Here is a 21,637-nt window from a genome sequence, read left to right as displayed (position 1 = left end):
GAGGTTTTCCTTCTGTTACACCCTTCAAACCTTTTACTGTCAGTTTCCGTTTCAGCCCTGAATGACCTCACAGGTCCCAGTGCTTGGCCTTTGGCCTAAATTCCATATAATTCAATTCATTTCATCAGTTTCTTGAAATTATGACTTTAAAGAGGTATATTTACTTGTATATTTCATCATCCAATATTGTTTTTTTTTCTTTTACTTTTTTATGCCTTACCTATATTATTTTAATATTATAGTCTAGTTTGCATATTTATCATAGTTATGTTATTTGTTGTTGCTAATATTTTCAGTATAACCATAACGAAAGGAGTTAGTAACTTTATGAAAGCTGAATGAAGTGCAAGTTTTGAAATGATCGTCCTTTTTAATCATATCATCCCATACAGTAGGCAGTAAAGTACAAAAGGATCTTCGCAGTGTCCCTTCAGCTTCCATCCTGGATATCACTTAGATATTCTCTTTGGCCTCTTTCTTCCAAGCTGTCCAGCTTTTATAACTTACATTGCTCCGATTTGCATATGTTAAAAAACAAACCTTTTGACGACCTCAGTGTGAATCCAGAAATCTAATGCGGAGTCTTTACTGTTAATAAAGTACTTTATAGTAGTATTAATAAGCACCCTCCTTTCTTTCCCCCTAATGGTAGAAACCGTAGTAAGTCCTATGACCTGCACGAGAACCTCAAGGACGACTGAGCGATCTGAATACGTTTCGATATAACTCACTTGTTTCTTTGCCGGCGTAAACAGTCAGTCATGTGCCTGGTAGCCCATCGCCAATAGCAGGCCATAACACTGGGCGAAGAAAAAGGAATGAAAAAGGTAACATTATTTGGCGATGACTGTTCTTTCAAAATATTGATCGCTAAATATTAATGAAAAACTGAAAGGCTTCAGTGAAGTGATGCTTGCCTTAGATAAGTGAATTAGTTCATCAATTCTCTCTCTCTCTCTCTCTCTCTCTCTCTCTCTCTCTCTCTCTCTCTCTCTCTCTCTCTGTGTGTGTGTGTGTTTTAAGAATTACAAAGTCATCTAGGTGTGTGATATTCGTAATACAAAATCAATTGGAAGTCTCAGCGTGCCTGGACGTTTTCTTCCCGGAAACACGAAACCAAATGGCCGTGCTGACAGCAGTGGACATTAAATCTGGTTTATTGACAAGAAGCCCCAAAATTACGATCGGGGGTTGAAGGATAAAAGTAATTTTGAGAATGCAAAAGATGTTATGCGGGGACAATTGATATGCTTTGCCACTGCGGCATTAATTTTTATCCTCATATTAGATGAAGCGGCCAGTGGGACGGACTTCCATATACTTTTTTTTTTTTTTTTTTTAGTCGCGCGATAAAATAGGCAAAATGATGGAATGGAAAGGAGGGGATTAATTTAGAGGTATTGGCACACCTGCCACTTAAAAGAGAATATGTTTATAAGTCAGGAAATATGTTATTAGAAAGAGAGTTCCACAGCTTCTCAGTGGAGGCATATATAGAAACAGGAATCCCAACCTCTCGGGATTCCACGGTATGAATAAGTAAATAAATACTGGCTATTGTGTGTATAAAGCAAAGAGAAGAAAATGAATGATAACTTCGCTAGTAGCATTTGGAATTTAGATAACATCTGTCAACTACAGTATATCTTCTTTGAATCTAAAAACCTGTTTGCCAACTTCTTCACCAGTAAATAATAATCGTGCAGGGAGCCACGAAAACCATGTGGTTTACTTAGTTTCTGGCTAAATACTCCAATCAGGAGTAAAATACGTTCTTCCTGAGAGTTCTTCAAACCGGGTAATTCATAATCTTTTACGAACATCTTTTGCCAAATCTGAATTACATCTCTAAGGCATCATTAGAAAAGCATTCTTCGAATAATGAGCCTACCGTTTTTATATGGGAATTAGAGTACCATTATCTGTGTTATTCAAAATATGCCAGTTTCCCAATACTAATAGTTTTATGTAATGTTTTCCATGAATTAATAATAATTTCTTGTTTCAAATACCAAACAGTGTTCAAATGTCTCATTTTAATTACCTAGGTAATCCTTGTTAATTCCAGGGATGCAACTTAGTAAAAAGTATTCGTTAATAATCTCGAATATTCACTCGCAGGATTCCTGATTTTTTACTGTTTCATAATGATGATTTCCATTATGATAGTTTCATAACCGTACTCATTACACTGGTATTTAATGGCCCTTTTTAGGTCACTGCCTTTTTTGGAGTACCAAAATGTAATTGCTTCTTCGTTTGGAGGAATCATCGGAACATCACAATATTAGTTTTAATGCTAGATGCTAGTCTTTTAAATAAAATTAGTGTAATGCATAAGGATTCACGGTACGCATTTTATGTAACTTTTTATTATTATTATTATTATTATTATTATTATTATTATTATTATTATTATTATTATTATTAAGAAGAAGAAGAAGAAGAAGGTGAAGCCTATTAATATGAAGCAAGCTCAAAGAATATTGTGGTCATCAGGAAGAAGTAAGAGGAGATATAGGGAAATACAAAAGGAAGAGATCCCACTTATTAAAAAAGAAAAAAAATTAATAAATAGGTAAAAATGTATTAAAATGCAAGAACAGTATTATGGTAGCAATGCATTGCATAATCGCTTGAACTCCTGAAGTTCCAATTACAAGACATCCTATGGGAGGCTGCTCCAAAGTCCAACGGTGTGAGGAATAAAGATGATCTGAAACTGAGAACCTCGACAGCGAGGCACATTTACTGTATACATATTGGTGCAGCTGTTCAGCGAATCTTGTTGCTCTCGGCAGGCAAAAGGGATCAGGGTTCAATTGTGAATGTGAAAGATCTCTTTTGGAATGGAACTTATGAAAAAGTGGAAAACAAGAGACCATCCGCCAACGGTCCAAGTCACACCTGCTACTATTAGGAAACAGAACCTACCAGCACGAACCAATAGTTCAAGTCATACCTGCTATTGTTAGGAAACAGAAATCTACCACCACGAACCGCCGTATCTAAAAGAGATAAATTTCTGGCAGAAGCAGACATGCACACAGGAGAACAGTATTCTAGTAAAGGAAGCACAAATGACCTAAAATGGGTTGCATTGTTTTATCGCTGTATAAATATACGAGGCTTTACGAACGATACCTAATTTCCGTGTGGCATTTGCTAAAACTTTAAGTAGCTTTTCTCAAAAGTTAGATGTGAGTCAAAAGTTATACCTAGAGTAGTTAAAGCTTTAGATTCATTCAGCAAAGTTCCATCCAGCTGAAGTGGAGGATGGAGTGGGAAATCTGTACGAGATCTGCTAATCAATAGTATTTTTGTTTTACTGGAGTTCAGCCTCATACCCCACCGCCTACACCATTCACTGATCCGGTCCATCCCCGATTGAGGCTGTTTTATACATCACACACACACACACTCACAAACACACACACACACACACACACACACACATATATATATATATATATACATATATATATATATATATATATATATATATATATATATATATATATATATATATATATATATATATATATATATATATATATATATATATATATATATATATATATATATATATATATATATATATATATATATATATATATATATATATATATATATATATATATATATATATATATATATATATATATATATATATATATATATATATATATATATATATATATATATATATATATATATATATATATATATAAGTGAATGTATGTTTGTCCATATAGAAATCTGAGCCACATGACAGATCCAGACAAATTTTGGCCCGCAGCCCCTATGTGATTCCAGGAAGGTTATAACTCAAAATCAAACCTCTATCCCTGTGGCATACATCAGACAGACAAATTGAATGAAATTTTCGTTTTTACCGATTCGGTCAGGTTTTCCTTCAGGTGTTTTATGGAGTAATGGTTATTTTTCTACTTAACAGTCTAGGTTTTCTCCCAGGCACTGTTAGAAGTATTGTTAACATGCAACAATAAGCCCCTATAACATAAATTTTGACTATAATTTATAATAATTGTTGATATAATTGTTAACAACCTCGATAAAATCAGCATTGAAAAGTTATATCGGTAATTTCTATAAACAGAGATCCACTTTCCATAGTAACGAAAGCCAGGAACGACTTCCCCATCTTCGCATGCTTAGTAGCTACTGGCTAAGCCTGACATGCAGAATATAGAGTATTTCCTTTTTTTTAATTCGTTCAAATGCGAATTTCCTCATTAATTGCATTAGCTCTAAAGTCTGACATATCCCTCACTGCTTGATTGTATTGCTAAATTAAATATTTTTGGCATCGTTACAAACCATATTTTATGGCTATGAAGCAATGAACCAAAACCAGCAGGTTCAAAGATTATAAAAGGGACAGACAGTACAGTAATATCTGGATAAAAGGGACAGTCACCACAGTAATACCTGGATAAAAGGGACAGACACCACAGTAATACTTGGATAAAAGGGATAGCTAGAGCAGTAATACCTGGTTAAAGGTGACATACAGTATAATAATACCTGGGTATAAGAGACAGGCACCACAATAATACCTAGATAAAAGTAACAGTCACCACACTAATACCTGGATAAAGGGACAGTCACCACAGTAATAACTGGAAAAAGGGACAGTTACCACATTAATAACTGGATAAAAGGGACAGACAGCAAAGTAATACCTGGTTAAAGGTGACAGACAGTACAATAATACCTGGATATAAAAGATAGTCATCACAGTAATACCTGGATAAAAAGAACAGTCACCACAGTAATACCTGGATAAAAGGGACACCCACCACAGTAATACCGGAAAAAATGGGACAGACAGCTGAGTAATGCCTGGATAAAAGGGACAGTCACTACAGTAATACCTGGATAAAAGGGACAGACACTGCAGTAATACCAGGATAAAAGGAACAGACACCACAGTAATACCTGAATAAAAGGGACAGTCACTACAATAATACCTGTTTAAAAGGGACAGCCACCACAGTAACACCTGAGTAAAAGGGACAGACACCACAGTAATACCTGGATAAAAGGGACAGTCACTACAGTAATACCTGGATGAAAGTGACAGACACCAGAATAATACCTGGATAAAAGGGACAGACACCACAATAATACCCGGCTAAATGTGACAGACAGAACAATAATAACTGGATAAAATGGACAGTTACCATAGTAGTTCTTGAATAAAAGGGACAGTCACCACATTAATTCCTGTAGTAATATCTGGATAAAAGGACAGTCACCACAGTAATAGCTGGATAAAAGGGACAGTTATCACAGTAATAACTGGATAAAAGGGACAGTCACCACAGTAATACCTGATTAAAAGGGGCAGACAGAACAGTAATACCTGGTAAAAGGTGACAGACACAACAGTAATAACTAGATAAAAGTGACAGTCACCACAGTAATTCTTGGATAAAGGGGAAAGTCACCACAGTAATACCTGGGTAAAAGGGACAGTCACCACAGTAATAACTGGATAAAAGAGACAGTCACCAAAGTAATAACTGGATAAAAGGGACAGTCACCACATTAATACCTGGATAAAAGGGACAGCCACCACAGTAAAAACTGGATAAAAGGGACCGTCACCACAGTAATAGCTGGATAAAAAGGATGGTCACCACAGTAATAATTGGATATAAAGGACAGTCACCACAGTAATACCTGAATAAAAGGGACAGACAGAACAGTAATACCTGGTAGAAGGTGACCAGACACAACAGTAATAACTGGATAAAAGTGACAGTCACCACAGAAATTCTTGAATAAAAGGGACAGACAGAACAGTAATACCTGGTAAAAGGTGACCGACACAACAGTAATAACTGGGTAAAAGGCACAGTCACCACAGTAATACCTGGATAAGAGGGGCAGTCACCATAGTTATACCTGGATAAAACGGGCAGTCACCATAGTAATATCTGGGCAAAAGGGACAGTCACCACAGTAACAATTGGATAAAAGGGACAGACAGCACACGAATACCTGGTTAAAAGGGACAGTCACGACAGCCATACTTGTCAATTCACCCATGACTGTACGAAGGATGAACGTCCACGTGTAAAAAGTAGAACTGTCAGTCAGACCATCAACACAAACCCCTCCCCCTCTCCCTTCTCCCTTTCCTCTCCCTTCCCTCTTCCTCTTATCTCTTCCTTCCCACTCCCCTCCTCCTTCCCTTCTCCCTCCCCCCTACCCATAGATTGCCATTAGGTTTTCCCATGTAGTGTCATGATCAGCTATATATATATATATATATATATGGTATATATATATATTGGTATATATATATATATATATATATATATATATATATATATATATATATATATATATATATATGAATATCACATCACCGTGATTCATATACAAGCATTAATATACAAATATCCTTTAATATCCAATTGCTCTATATAATATATTTTCATATATGTTACCGAAGGGGAATTTTTATATAATAAGTTTGTCGTCCCGTGGGCTCGAACCAGCGAAGGACAAGAACTCAGGACTACAGTGACGCCTATATAAGCCAACAAGTGAGTATAATATTACCGACCCTCACCTACAAATCACCATCGAATTCGGGCATATTTGTATTTAGAATCAGTATCAACCCACCTATATGCTAACCTTGTAGTATTGTCGCACATAGCCATATTATGAATGAAATTTTTATCACATCACCGTGATTCATATACAAGCATTAAGCTACAAACGTCCTTTAATATCCAATTTGCTCTACCTCAGAAATAATATATTTTCATATATGTTACTGAAGAGGAATTTTTTTAATTGATAATAAGTTCGTCGTCCCATGGGCTCGAACCAGCGAAGGACAAGAACTCAGGACTACAGTGACGCCTTAGCCCACAAAACCAACAAGTGAGGTATAAGTTATTACTGACCCTCACCTACAAATCACCATCGAACTCGGGTATTTGTATTTAGAATCAGTATCAACCCACCTCTGCCATGCTAACCTTGTAGTGCGTTTGTCGCACGTAGCCATATTATGAATGAAATTTTATCACATCACCGTGATTCATATACAAGCATTAAGCTACAAACGACCTTTAATATCCAATTTGCTCTACCTCGGAAATAATATATTTTCATATATGTTACTGAAGAGGAATTTTTTAGTTGATAATAAGTTCGTCGTCCCATGGGCAAGAACCAGCTAAGGACAGAACTCAGGACTACAGTGACGCCTTAGCCACCTACAAACCAACAAGTGATAGGTATAAGTTATATATAATACCTCACCTACAAATAATATATATATATATATATATATAACTATATTTATATTTAGAATAATGTTAACATCAAAAGTCACGCTAAAATGTTAGTGCAAGAATTAACCACAAACAGACACACCAGCAGAGACACTGAGAATGAAAGGCTACCACACACACATTATTTTGTTTAATTCCTATATAGTGCAATTGATGTATTGCTTGCTATAACCTGAAAGCATTACTTGCATTCATGACATTTTTCATTAAGTTTTCTGAAATGGCCGATCAGAGGAAAAAAAATGCTATATATTTCATATGGCTTAACGAGCGTCACTGTAGCCCTGAGGTTTTTCCTTCCGTGGTTCGAGACCACGAGACAAATAACTTATTATCAACTAAAAATATTCCCCTTTCGGTTAACATACAGTATATGAACATATATTATTTCCGAGGTAAAGCGAATTTTATATTAAAGGACATTTGTGGCTTAATGCTTGCCAACAAAGTATAAGTTATTATATATATATCTCATATATAAATATATATATATATATATATATATATATATATATATATATATATATATATATATATATATATATATATATGAAAGGCCTTGGAACTATTCAAAACAAGAGCCTGTGTTTCATAGAAATAAAGTAATTCATGTGTAATTTGTCCAATTGATGTGTTTCTATTAATTACGATTGGTCACGGTAAGTGGTGGTCTGCAACGTCTAAGTAAATTCCCCAATACATTTGAGAAGGTCGTCACTGGAAACTCTGATCAATTGCAAGATTGTACTTTACTGTACACAGTTACGACACGGCAATTGAGATTAAAGCACTCATACAATGCTTAATAAAGTAAATCTATGATAAAATGTAACAGCAAATATAATTTTGCTAGATTTCCGGAATTATGAAAATAATTACACAAAATTTAGCACAACGGATCCAGAGGGCTCAGGAAACACGATGTGATCCTTGGGACCTCAGTAGCAAGAACATCTAGCTTTCAATATGGCAAGGTTAACGAGACTCACTCCTGATGGCAGATTTTCAGCTAGGCAAGATGGTTGTGAAAGGAGGCGATGTTAACGAGAGCACGAATCTGGAAATAGTACAATTCCAGGTAAAGCTTTGTGGAAGATGGATTTTTTCCCTAGCATTAATGGCACATGGGCGGAATGAATAAATTAATTCACCAGGAACAAGGAACAAGTAAGTCACTAAAATAATATCACACGGAGAGCACACAAAACACTGGCAACAGGATTTAAAGATCATTTAATGGGGAAATAAATTTGTGAAATGAAATGAGAAGCTTCAGTAAGAGGAAAAGGGAACTGGTAACCCAAATCTTAATTTTAGACGTACCATGGAAAATTCCCCTTGCAAGTGCACTTTGCAACAATGGGCAGAAGGGTGGACTAGCCTTTCTTCAACAGTTGGTGGCGGCTTGTTGCCAGATATCTTGTAGTCTAAGTTCCAGTTCCTGGGGACGTGTGCCAAGACAGAGATGACCCGTTTTGGGGTAGGATAGCGAGACGTCTGTATAGGATGTGATCTGGGCTGAGACTAATGAAAATCGGCTCTTTGGAGGTTGTTTCCTTGTAAACATAGCCTTGTGGGGGCGGGGGGGGGGCGCCCGCCATCTCGTTCAAAAAAGGGGGCGCCAACGGTCCCGAAAACATCAAGGTACCATCGGAAAGGTGGGCACAACAGGTTTATCAAAATAGTCTTTATGGAAGGGGACAGCTACCACTGAACTTTGAATTCCCTATGAAGGATTTGGCTACCTGATTGACCTTTGGCGAGTGACGCACCTTAAATTTTCACATCTGCTCTGACCTCCGTCGGCCCTGGCTAAGCAGAATGATGATGGCAGAGTAAATCTGTAATAACAATAATATTAATAATATATATATATATATATATATATATATATATATATATATATATATATATATATATATATATATATATATATATATATATATATATATATATATATATATATATATATATATATATATATATATATATATATATATATATATATATATATATATATATATATATATATATATATATATATATATATATATATATATATATATATTTATATTATAAATATCTGCTGTTCAACCTCCCTTCCTTGCCTTTTAGTAGAATAATGAATTAAGTTTTATTAAGGTAAAGGCAGACAATGTAGACTGCTCATGAGAGGGAGTAAGGCAGGAGACACAGGTGATGTTTTCAAACTAAAGTAGATAACTAACCGACGGGTGAGAATTTTAGCTCAGAGGGACATAAAAAAGGGATAGGTTTTGCTGGGAGAGACCTTAGATATGCTGTTCCTAAAGCTTAATTTCCTTTGACCTGTGTACTGGTGAGTTTTTGTTATTTCCAGACAGGACCAGTGCCCAAACCCCAAAGTAGGCTTGATGGGAGGAGCCTGAAGCAAGCAGCCAAAAGCCACTCCTACATCAGAACTCTCAACTCAGCTATCCTCGGAGTAGGACGTCCTCATGTCCCTCTCTGAGCACGCTTTGTTTCTCCCCCTTTGTCCTCAACACGAGGGGGAAATTGTTGTTCCAAACGGACCAAGAATCTTAACGCAACTAATCACTGCATTATCTCACCCAGCGGTAAGTCAGATTGTGACAATTACTCCCAGTTCTCTTTCCCTTCAACTGAAACTCTCATTTTCCTTGTTCACATTTTCATCTCTTAAACAGCTCCTGACTAACAACTCCTAGTAAAGCATATATCATTTATGAAGTAATATATTAAGTGCATTAATTGTTGTCTAGTGAAATCACATAACTTACCCTCCATGGTGTTAAAAGTACTGTTCTTGATATAACACACATCGCTTGTGATTAATTAATGATGAGTGAGAGCTTCTTTATGGCAAGATTGTTAACTGGATATTTCTTTTCCAGAGGTGTGTATACCTTGAGCCTAGACATTCCCTCTTGCTTGGAGAAGAATCTGCATCATCAGTGACAAGAAGCCACGTTTCAACATTGACTGCATTCAGCTGCCTTATAAAAGCTTTCAAAGAGGCTTATTAAATCTGTTGTGATCATTACCATTTAGCAATCAGGTATTTTGTCCTGATTAGGATTAATATTTTTGTAAGGATAAGAGAGAGAAAAAGAAAAAGAAGAAAGTGTTATATATAGATATATATATATATATATATATATATATATATATATATATATATATATATACATACACACATATATATATATATATATATATAGTGAGGATTGAGAGGGGTTCTATCAACCGGTAGACATCAGCACGTTAGGGTGAAGGATCATTCCATTATTCCTTTTCAAGGTACTTTATTGTTGCTGCGACGTTTCAGGACTAAAGTCCCATTTTCAAGCTATAAAAATAAAAGTTAAAAGTTAAAATAAAAACTCGGACTAAAATTAAGTAAAAAAAAAAAAACTTTATACATATATACAAATAATATAAAAAAAAGTACAAATATATAGGAGGAGTAACTACCATAAGGTGCTGAAGGCACAGACCGAGTGACTATTCGGGCCGGGTTCAGCTTCGACTTAAACTCACGAGAGATACAGAGGTGTTGAGGAAGACTGGGTGTTAACTGTGGAACTAGTTGTTTAATAAAGAGTGTTTCAAGATTGCTAAATATTGTTCGTTAGAGTTTGGCCTATAATTTTAAAATCTTTGTAGTTTATGTCATATTTGCATTTCTTTGCATGTTCTCGTATACATGAAAATTCAGGATTAGTCAATTTGACGCCTGTTCGATAGCTAACGCCTCGATGAGAGTCCAATCTCACTTTGAGTAACCTCCGTGTGGAGCCGACGTACTTCCCAAGATTACATCTAGGGCAATTAAATAAATATACGACTCCTGAGGTCATTAGTGGATCGAGTTTCTCCTTATGTTTAAACAGAGATCTAATACTCATTGGGTTGCAGGGTATTAGCTTTAATTCAATGGCAGGTAAAAATTTCTCGACTAACAACTTCAATTCACGATAGAAATTTAGGTCATGAATAAATGGGACACTTGCATATAATCGTAATTTTGGTACTGTAGGTATTTTAATTTTAGGATGGAAGATATTGTTTAAAAATTTGCTGAGGTGTTTATAAAAAGTTTGGATGGAAAGCAGTTGTCAGTGAAATATTGGTGGAGATAAGTTATTTCACTGTGAAAAAGATTCCAATTAGACGTTATGTTAAAAGCCCTATGAAAGAGCGTAGACATGGAGTTTAGTTTAAAATTATAAAAGCAGTTACTATAAAAATTTGAGCCCAGGCCGGTAAAAAGTTTTCTTTCTAAAAACCGTGGTGTTAAAATGATCATTATGTTTAAAAACTGTTACATCTAAAAATGGCAGCTTATTTTCATTTTCATATTCAATAGTAAAATTAATATTAGGATGTACTTTATTGGCATAATCAAGAAATTTGTCAGCTTGATCTTTACCTCTGAACAGCAAAAAGTATCATCCACGTACCTACTATAAAATAAGGGATGGTAGGCCAAAGGACAATCGTCAGTATGCGCTCCTCCAGGGAGCACATAAAAATGTTTGCAAAGGTGGGACCCAAAGGGGATCCCATCGCCATACCATCAACCTGAATGTAGGCTTTACCGTTAAAAACAAAGGCTGTGTCCTGCACAGCGAGCTCGAGCAATTTTCTAAAATCCGTGAGGTTAAAATTATTAAAAGTGGCATCTGGGTCAGTAAAAATACGGCTAATAATAATGTCAATGGTTTCTTCTACCGGTACATTAGTAAAAAGAGACTCCACATCCATGCTAACCATAAATAAATCTGAATCCTGGGGTAAAATTTTTCTTTAAAATGTTCTGAATTCTTACAGCTATAGTTATTCGTAGTAAAAGGAGCTAGAGAGGTACCAGAAATTTAGCAATTTTATAATTAGAAGTAGCATAAGAGGTGAGGATGGGCCTCATTGGTATACCTTCTTTATGAATTTTAGGTAGCCCATACATCACTCCATATGAGGCACCTGTACTATATAATGAAGTGTAAGTAGTTTCACTAATGATATTATAATCTTTAAGATATTTCAAAAAACGGTTAATTCGGTCTTCTATCTTAAAGATAGCAGAGTATTGAGGTTCTCCTGTCATTTTGAATTTAGATTCGTCCCTAGGATATTTTCCATCTTTTGTATATATTCATATTTATTTAGTATTACAGTACCTTTTCCCTTGTCAGGTTGTGTTATTGTTAGTCTTTTCGTTTCCCAAGTTCTTTAAGAATATTCAAGTCATTCCTAGAAAAGAATGGTGTCCAACGAGTAGTTAAGTTGTTAAAAGTTTTCTGAGCTATACCCTGTAGTTGGGATCGCATTTTAGGTACATCTACATCGAGGCGGAAATTAAGTAGTCTTGCAAATAATGATTCCATAGATCCATAAAACTGGTTATACGAAGGTTTAAAGCACGGTAGGCAAAAATCCAATCCTAAAGAAAGCAGAAACTCTTCTCTCTTAGATAATTTGTAATTTGACATATTAAACACAGTTTTATTATTGTTCAAAAAAGAAGGAATAAATACACCCAGCTTTCTCAATTTTCTCTCGTGAGTACGTCGGACCATTAACACATAATCGGCAATACATTTATTAAACAGATATTTGAAAACAATACAATCAATAATGGATAAATTATCTGTAATATTCACAAATAGGCTCCTAGATAATTCGGTTAGTTTGACAATATTTCTATTCTTATGGTTAATCTCCATATCCAACAATTTCATGGTGGCATCATGGTAAAAGGAGTCTGGTATATTGACGACTTGTACACCTTGAATTTGACGAAATTCGGGACAATATCATTCAGGCGGCAGTATTGTAGAAATTCTAAATCGAGTTCAGCTTTACGAAGTTGTCGTGTAGTTTTATCCAGTTTTCTGCATGTGGTAAGGAGTTGAGTTCCATATCGTCCTCGGATTAGGGCGTGGAAGCTGACGTAGCCACGAAGTCTCACTCGAAGAAGGAAGAGGAGAGCGAAAACGAATCGAAGGGCAGCCATAGTGGAAGGTCTGGTACGGGGAGGAGCAAAGTTCAGGCCCACATGTGTCCAATAATACAGTGAGGATTGAGAGGGGTTCTATCAACCGGTAGACATCAGCACGTTAGGGTGAAGGATCATTCCATTATTCCTTTTCAAGGTACTTTATTGTTGCTGCGACGTTTCAGGACTAAAGTCCCATTTTCAAGCTATAAAAATAAAAGTTAAAAGTTAAAATAAAAACTCGGACTAAAATTAAGTAAAAAAAAAAAAAAAACTTTATACATATATACAAATAATATAAAAAAAGTACAAAGGATAGGGAGGAGTAACTACCATAAGGTGCTGAAGGCACAGACCAGTGACTATTCGGGCCGGGTTCAGCTTCGACTTAAACTCACGAGAGATACAGAGGTGTTGAGGAAGACTGGGTGTTTAACTGTGGAACTAGTTGTTTAATAAAGAGTGTTTCCAAGATTGCTAAATATTGTTCGTTAGGAGTTTGGCCTATAATTTTAAAATCTTTGTAGTTTATGTCATATTTGCATTTCTTTGCATGTTCTCGTATACATGAAAATTCAGGATTAGTCAATTTGACGCCTGTTCGATAGCTAACGCCTCGATGAGAGTCCAATCTCACTTTGAGTAACCTCCGTGTGGAGCCGACGTACTTCCCAAGATTACATCTAGGGCAATTAAATAAATATACGACTCCTGAGGTCATTAGTGGATCGAGTTTCTCCTTATGTTTAAAACAGAGATCTAATACTCATTGGGTTGCAGGGTATTAGCTTTAATTCAATGGCAGGTAAAAATTTCTCGACTAACAACTTCAATTCACGATAGAAATTTAGGTCATGAATAAATGGGAAATGAGGCCCATCCTCACCTCTTATGCTACTTCTAATTATAAAATTGCTAAATTTCTGGTACCTCTCCTAGCTCCTTTTACTACGAATAACTATAGCTGTAAGAATTCAGAACATTTTAAAGAAAAATTTTACCCCAGGATTCAGATTTATTTATGGTTAGCATGGATGTGGAGTCTCTTTTTACTAATGTACCGGTAGAAGAAACCATTGACATTATTATTAGCCGTATTTTTACTGACCCAGATGCCACTTTTAATAATTTTAACCTCACGGATTTTAGAAAATTGCTCGAGCTCGCTGTGCAGGACACAGCCTTTGTTTTTAACGGTAAAGCCTACATTCAGGTTGATGGTATGGCGATGGGATCCCCTTTGGGTCCCACCTTTGCAAACATTTTTATGTGCTCCCTGGAGGAGCGCATACTGGACAATTGTCCTTTGGCCTACCATCCCTTATTTTATAGTAGGTACGTGGATGATACTTTTTGCTGTTCAGAGGTAAAGATCAAGCTGACAAATTTCTTGATTATGCCAATAAAGTACATCCTAATATTAATTTTACTATTGAATATGAAAATGAAAATAAGCTGCCATTTTTAGATGTAACAGTTTTTAAACATAATGATCATTTTAACACCACGGTTTTTAGAAAGAAAACTTTTACCGGCCTGGGCTCAAATTTTTATAGTAACTGCTTTTATAATTTTAAACTAAACTCCATGTCTACGCTCTTTCATAGGGCTTTAACATAACGTCTAATTGGAATCTTTTTCACAGTGAAATAACTTATCTCCACCAATATTTCACTGACAACTGCTTTCCATCCAAACTTTTTATAAACACCTCAGCAAATTTTTAAACAATATCTTCCATCCTAAAATTAAAATACCTACAGTACCAAAATTACGATTATATGCAAGTGTCCCATTTATTCATGACCTAAATTTCTATCGTGAATTGAAGTTGTTAGTCGAGAAATTTTTACCTGCCATTGAATTAAAGCTAATACCCTGCAACCCAATGAGTATTAGATCTCTGTTTAAACATAAGGAGAAACTCGATCCACTAATGACCTCAGGAGTCGTATATTTATTTAATTGCCCTAGATGTAATCTTGGGAAGTACGTCATTTCCACACGGAGGTTACTCAAAGTGAGATTGGACTCTCATCGAGGCGTTAGCTATCGAACAGGCGTCAAATTGACTAATCCTGAATTTTCATGTATACGAGAACATGCAAAGAAATGCAAATATGACATAAACTACAAAGATTTTAAAATTATAGGCCAAACTCCTAACGAACAATATTTAGCAATCTTGGAAACACTCTTTATTAAACAACTAGTTCCACAGTTAAACACCCAGTCTTCCTCAACACCTCTGTATCTCTCGTGAGTTTAAGTCGAAGCTGAACCCGGCCCGAATAGTCACTCGGTCTGTGCCTTCAGCACCTTATGTGTAGTTACTCCTCCTATCCTTTGTACTTTTTTTATATTATTTGTATATATGTATAAAGTTTTTTTTTTTTTTTACTTAATTTTAGTCCGAGTTTTTATTTTAACTTTTAACTTTTATTTTTATAGCTTGAAAATGGGACTTTAGTCCTGAAACGTCGCAGCAACAATAAAGTACCTTGAAAAGGAATAATGGAATGATCCTTCACCCTAACGTGCTGATGTCTACCGGTTGATAGAACCCCCTCTCAATCCTCACTGTATTATTGGACACATGTGGGCCTGAACTTTGCTCCTCCCCGTACCAGACCTTCCACTATGGCTGCCCTTCGATTCGTTTTCGCTCTCCTCTTCCTTCTTCGAGTGAGACTTCGTGGCTACGTCAGCTTCCACGCCCTAATCCGAGGACGATATGGAACTCAACTCCTTACCACATGCAGAAAACTGGATAAAATATACACGACAACTTCGTAAAGCTGAACTCGATTTAGAATTTCTACAATACTGCCGCCTGAATGATATTGTCCCGAATTTCGTCAAATTCAAGGTGTACAAGTCGTCAATATACCAGACTCCTTTTTACCATGATGCCACCACGAAATTGTTGGATATGGAGATTAACCATAAGAATAGAAATATTGTCAAACTAACCGAATTATCTAGGAGCCTATTTGTGAATATTACAGATAATTTATCCATTATTGATTGTATTGTTTTCAAATATCTGTTTAATAAATGTATTGCCGATTATGTGTTAATGGTCCGACGTACTCACGAGAGAAAATTGAGAAAGCTGGGTGTATTTATTCCTTCTTTTTGAACAATAATAAAACTGTGTTTAATATGTCAAATTACAAATTATCTAAGAGAGAAGAGTTTCTGCTTTCTTTTTAGGATTGGATTTTTGCCTACCGTGCTTTAAACCTTCGTATAACCAGTTTTATGGATCTATGGAATCATTATTTGCAAGACTACTTAATTTCCGCCTCGATGTAGATGTACCTAAAATGCGATCCCAACTACAGGGTATAGCTCAGAAAACTTTTAACAACTTAACTACTCAAATTGGACACCATTCTTTTCTAGGAATGACTTGAATATTCTTAAAGAACTTGGGAAACGAAAAGACCTAACAATAACACAACCTGACAAGGGAAAAGGTACTGTAATACTAAATAAATATGAATATATACAAAAGATGGAAAATATCCTAGGGGACGAATCTAAATTCAAAATGACAGGAGAACCTCAATACTCTGCTATCTTTAAGATAGAAGACCGAATTAACGGTTTTTTGAAATATCTTAAAGATTATAATATCATTAGTGAAACTACTTATACTTAATTATATAGTACAGGTGCCTCATATGGAGTGATGTATGGGCTACCTAAAATTCATAAAGAAGGTATACCAATGAGGCCCATCCTCACCTCTTATGCTACTTCTAATTATAAAATTGCTAAATTTCTGGTACCTCTCTAGCTCCTTTTACTACGAATAACTATAGCTGTAAGAATTCAGAACATTTTAAAGAAAAATTTTACCCCAGGATTCAGATTTATTTATGGTTAGCATGGATGTGAATCTTTTTACTAATGTACCGGTAGAAGAAACCATTGACATTATTATTAGCCGTATTTTTACTGACCCAGATGCCACTTTTAATAATTTTAACCTCACGGATTTTAGAAAATTGCTCGAGCTCGCTGTGCAGGACACAGCCTTTGTTTTTAACAATAAAAGCCTACATTCAGGTTGATGGTATGGCGATGGGATCCCCTTTGGGTCCCACCTTTGCAAACATTTTTATGTGCTCCCTGGAGGAGCGCATACTGGACGATTGTCCTTTGGCCTACCATCCCTTATTTTATAGTAGGTACGTGGATGATACTTTTTGCTGTTCAGAGGTAAAGATCAAGCTGACAAATTTCTTGATTATGCCAATAAAGTACATCCTAATATTAATTTTACTATTGAATATGAAAATGAAAATAAGCTGCCATTTTTAGATGTAACAGTTTTTAAACATAATGATCATTTTAACACCACGGTTTTTAGAAAGAAAACTTTTACCGGCCTGGGCTCAAATTTTTATAGTAACTGCTTTTATAATTTTAAACTAAACTCCATGTCTACGCTCTTTCATAGGGCTTTTAACATAACGTCTAATTGAATCTTTTCACAGTGAAATAACTTATCTCCACCAATATTTCACTGACAACTGCTTTCCATCCAAACTTTTTATAAACACCTCAAGCAAATTTTTAAACAATATCTTCCATCCTAAAATTAAAATACCTACAGTACCAAAATTACGATTATATGCAAGTGTCCCATTTATTCATGACCTAAATTTCTATCGTGAATTGAAGTTGTTAGTCGAGAAATTTTTACCTGCCATTGAATTAAAGCTAATACCCTGCAACCCAATGAGTATTAGATCTCTGTTTAAACATAAGGAGAAACTCGATCCACTAATGACCTCAGGAGTCGTATATTTATTTAATTGCCCTAGATGTAATCTTGGGAAGTACGTCGGCTCCACACGGAGGTTACTCAAAGTGAGATTGGACTCTCATCGAGGCGTTAGCTATCGAACAGGCGTCAAATTGACTAATCCTGAATTTTCATGTATACGAGAACATGCAAAGAAATGCAAATATGACATAAACTACAAAGATTTTAAAATTATAGGCCAAACTCCTAACGAACAATATTTAGCAATCTTGGAAACACTCTTTATTAAACAACTAGTTCCACAGTTAAACACCCAGTCTTCCTCAACACCTCTGTATCTCTCGTGAGTTTAAGTCGAAGCTGAACCCGGCCCGAATAGTCACTCGGTCTGTGCCTTCAGCACCTTATGGTAGTTACTCCTCCCTATCCTTTGTACTTTTTTATATTATTTGTATATATGTATAAAGTTTTTTTTTTTTTTACTTAATTTTAGTCCGAGTTTTTATTTTAACTTTTAACTTTATTTTTATAGCTTGAAAATGGGACTTTAGTCCTGAAACGTCGCAGCAACAATAAAGTACCTTGAAAAGGAATAATGGAATGATCCTTCACCCTAACGTGCTGATGTCTACCGGTTGATAGAACCCCTCTCAATCCTCACTGTATTATTGGACACATGTGGGCCTGAACTTTGCTCCTCCCCGTACCAGACCTTCCACTATGGCTGCCCTTCGATTCTGTTTCGCTCTCCTCTTCCTTCTTCGAGTGAGACTTCGTGGCTACGTCAGCTTCCACGCCCTAATCCGAGGACGATATGGAACTCAACTCCTTACCACATGCAGAAAACTGGATAAAACTACACGACAACTTCGTAAAGCTGAACTCGATTTAGAATTTCTACAATACTGCCGCCTGAATGATATTGTCCCGAATTTCGTCAAATTCAAGGTGTACAAGTCGTCAATATACCAGACTCCTTTTTACCATGATGCCACCACGAAATTGTTGGATATGGAGATTAACCATAAGAATAGAAATATTGTCAAACTAACCGAATTATCTAGGAGCCTATTTGTGAATATTACAGATAATTTATCCATTATTGATTGTATTGTTTTCAAATATCTGTTTAATAAATGTATTGCCGATTATGTGTTAATGGTCCGACGTACTCACGAGAGAAAATTGAGAAAGCTGGGTGTATTTATTCCTTCTTTTTTGAACAATAATAAAACTGTGTTTAATATGTCAAATTACAAATTATCTAAGAGAGAAGAGTTTCTGCTTTCTTTTAGGATTGGATTTTTGCCTACCGTGCTTTAAAAAAAGCTTCGTATAACCAGTTTTATGGATCTATGGAATCATTATTTGCAAGACTACTTAATTTCCGCCTCGATGTAGATGTACCTAAAATGCGATCCCAACTACAGGGTATAGCTCAGAAAACTTTTAACAACTTAACTACTCGTTGGACACCATTCTTTTCTAGGAATGACTTGAATATTCTTAAAGAACTTGGGAAACGAAAAGACCTAACAATAACACAACCTGACAAGGGAAAAGGTACTGTAATACTAAATAAATATGAATATATACAAAAGATGGAAAATATCCTAGGGGACGAATCTAAATTCAAAATGACAGGAGAACCTCAATACTCTGCTATCTTTAAGATAGAAGACCGAATTAACCGTTTTTGAAATATCTTAAAGATTATAATATCATTAGTGAAACTACTTACACTTCATTATATAGTACAGGTGCCTCATATGGAGTGATGTATGGGCTACCTAAAATTCATAAAGAAGGTATACCAATGAGGCCCATCCTCACCTCTTATGCTACTTCTAATTATAAAATTGCTAAATTTCTGGTACCTCTCCTAGCTCCTTTTACTACGAATAACTATAGCTGTAAGAATTCAGAACATTTTAAAGAAAAAATTTTACCCCAGGATTCAGATTTATTTATGGTTAGCATGGATGTGGAGTCTCTTTTACTAATGTACCAGTAGAAGAAACCATTGACATTATTATTAGCCGTATTTTTACTGACCCAGATGCCACTTTTAATAATTTTAACCTCACGGATTTTAGAAAATTGCTCGAGCTCGCTGTGCAGGACACAGCCTTTGTTTTTAACGGTAAAGCCTACATTCAGGTTGATGGTATGGCGATGGGATCCCCTTTGGGTCCCACCTTTGCAAACATTTTTATGTGCTCCCTGGAGGAGCGCATACTGGACGATTGTCCTTTGGCCTACCATCCCTTATTTTATAGTAGGTACGTGGATGATACTTTTTGCTGTTCAGAGGTAAAGATCAAGCTGACAAATTTCTTGATTATGCCAATAAAGTACATCCTAATATTAATTTTACTATTGAATATGAAAATGAAAATAAGCTGCCATTTTTAGATGTAACAGTTTTTAAACATAATGATCATTTTAACACCACGGTTTTTAGAAAGAAAACTTTTACCGGCCTGGGCTCAAATTTTTATAGTAACTGCTTTTATAATTTTAAACTAAACTCCATGTCTACGCTCTTTCATAGGGCTTTTAACATAACGTCTAATTGGAATCTTTTCACAGTGAAATAACTTATCTCCACCAATATTTCACTGACAACTGCTTTCCATCAAACTTTTTATAAACACCTCAACAAATTTTTAAACAATATCTTCCATCCTAAAATTAAAATACCTACAGTACCAAAATTACGATTATATGCAAGTGTCCCATTTATTCATGACCTAAATTTCTATCGTGAATTGAAGTTGTTAGTCGAGAAATTTTTACCTGCCATTGAATTAAAGCTAATACCCTGCAACCCAATGAGTATTAGATCTCTGTTTAAACATAAGGAGAAACTCGATCCACTAATGACCTCCAGGAGTCGTATATTTATTTAATTGCCTAGATGTAATCTTGGGAAGTACGTCGGCTCCACACGGAGGTTACTCAAAGTGAGATTGGACTCTCATCGAGGCGTTAGCTATCGAACAGGCATCAAATTGACTAATCCTGAATTTTCATGTATACGAGAACATGCAAAGAAATGCAAATATGACATAAACTACAAAGATTTTAAAATTATAGGCCAAACTCTTAACGAACAATATTTAGCAATCTTGGAAACACTCTTTATTAAACAACTAGTTCCACAGTTAAACACCCAGTCTTCCTCAACACCTCTGTATCTCTCGTGAGTTTAAGTCGAAGCTGAACCCGGCCCGAATAGTCACTCGGTCTGTGCCTTCAGCACCTTATGGTAGTTACTCCTCCCTATCCTTTGTACTTTTTTATATTATTTGTATATATGTATAAAGTTTTTTTTTTTTTTTTTTTTTACTTAATTTTAGTCCGAGTTTTTATTTTAACTTTTAACTTTTATTTTTATAGCTTGAAAATGGGACTTTAGTCCTGAAACGTCGCAGCAACAATAAAGTACCTTGAAAAGGAATAATGGAATGATCCTTCACCCTAACGTGCTGATATATATATATATATATATAT

The sequence above is a fragment of the Macrobrachium rosenbergii genome, chromosome 56, assembly GCF_040412425.1.
Source record: "Macrobrachium rosenbergii isolate ZJJX-2024 chromosome 56, ASM4041242v1, whole genome shotgun sequence".
Classification (NCBI taxonomy): Eukaryota; Metazoa; Arthropoda; class Malacostraca; order Decapoda; family Palaemonidae; genus Macrobrachium; species Macrobrachium rosenbergii.
This window is presented reverse-complemented; position numbering follows the sequence as displayed.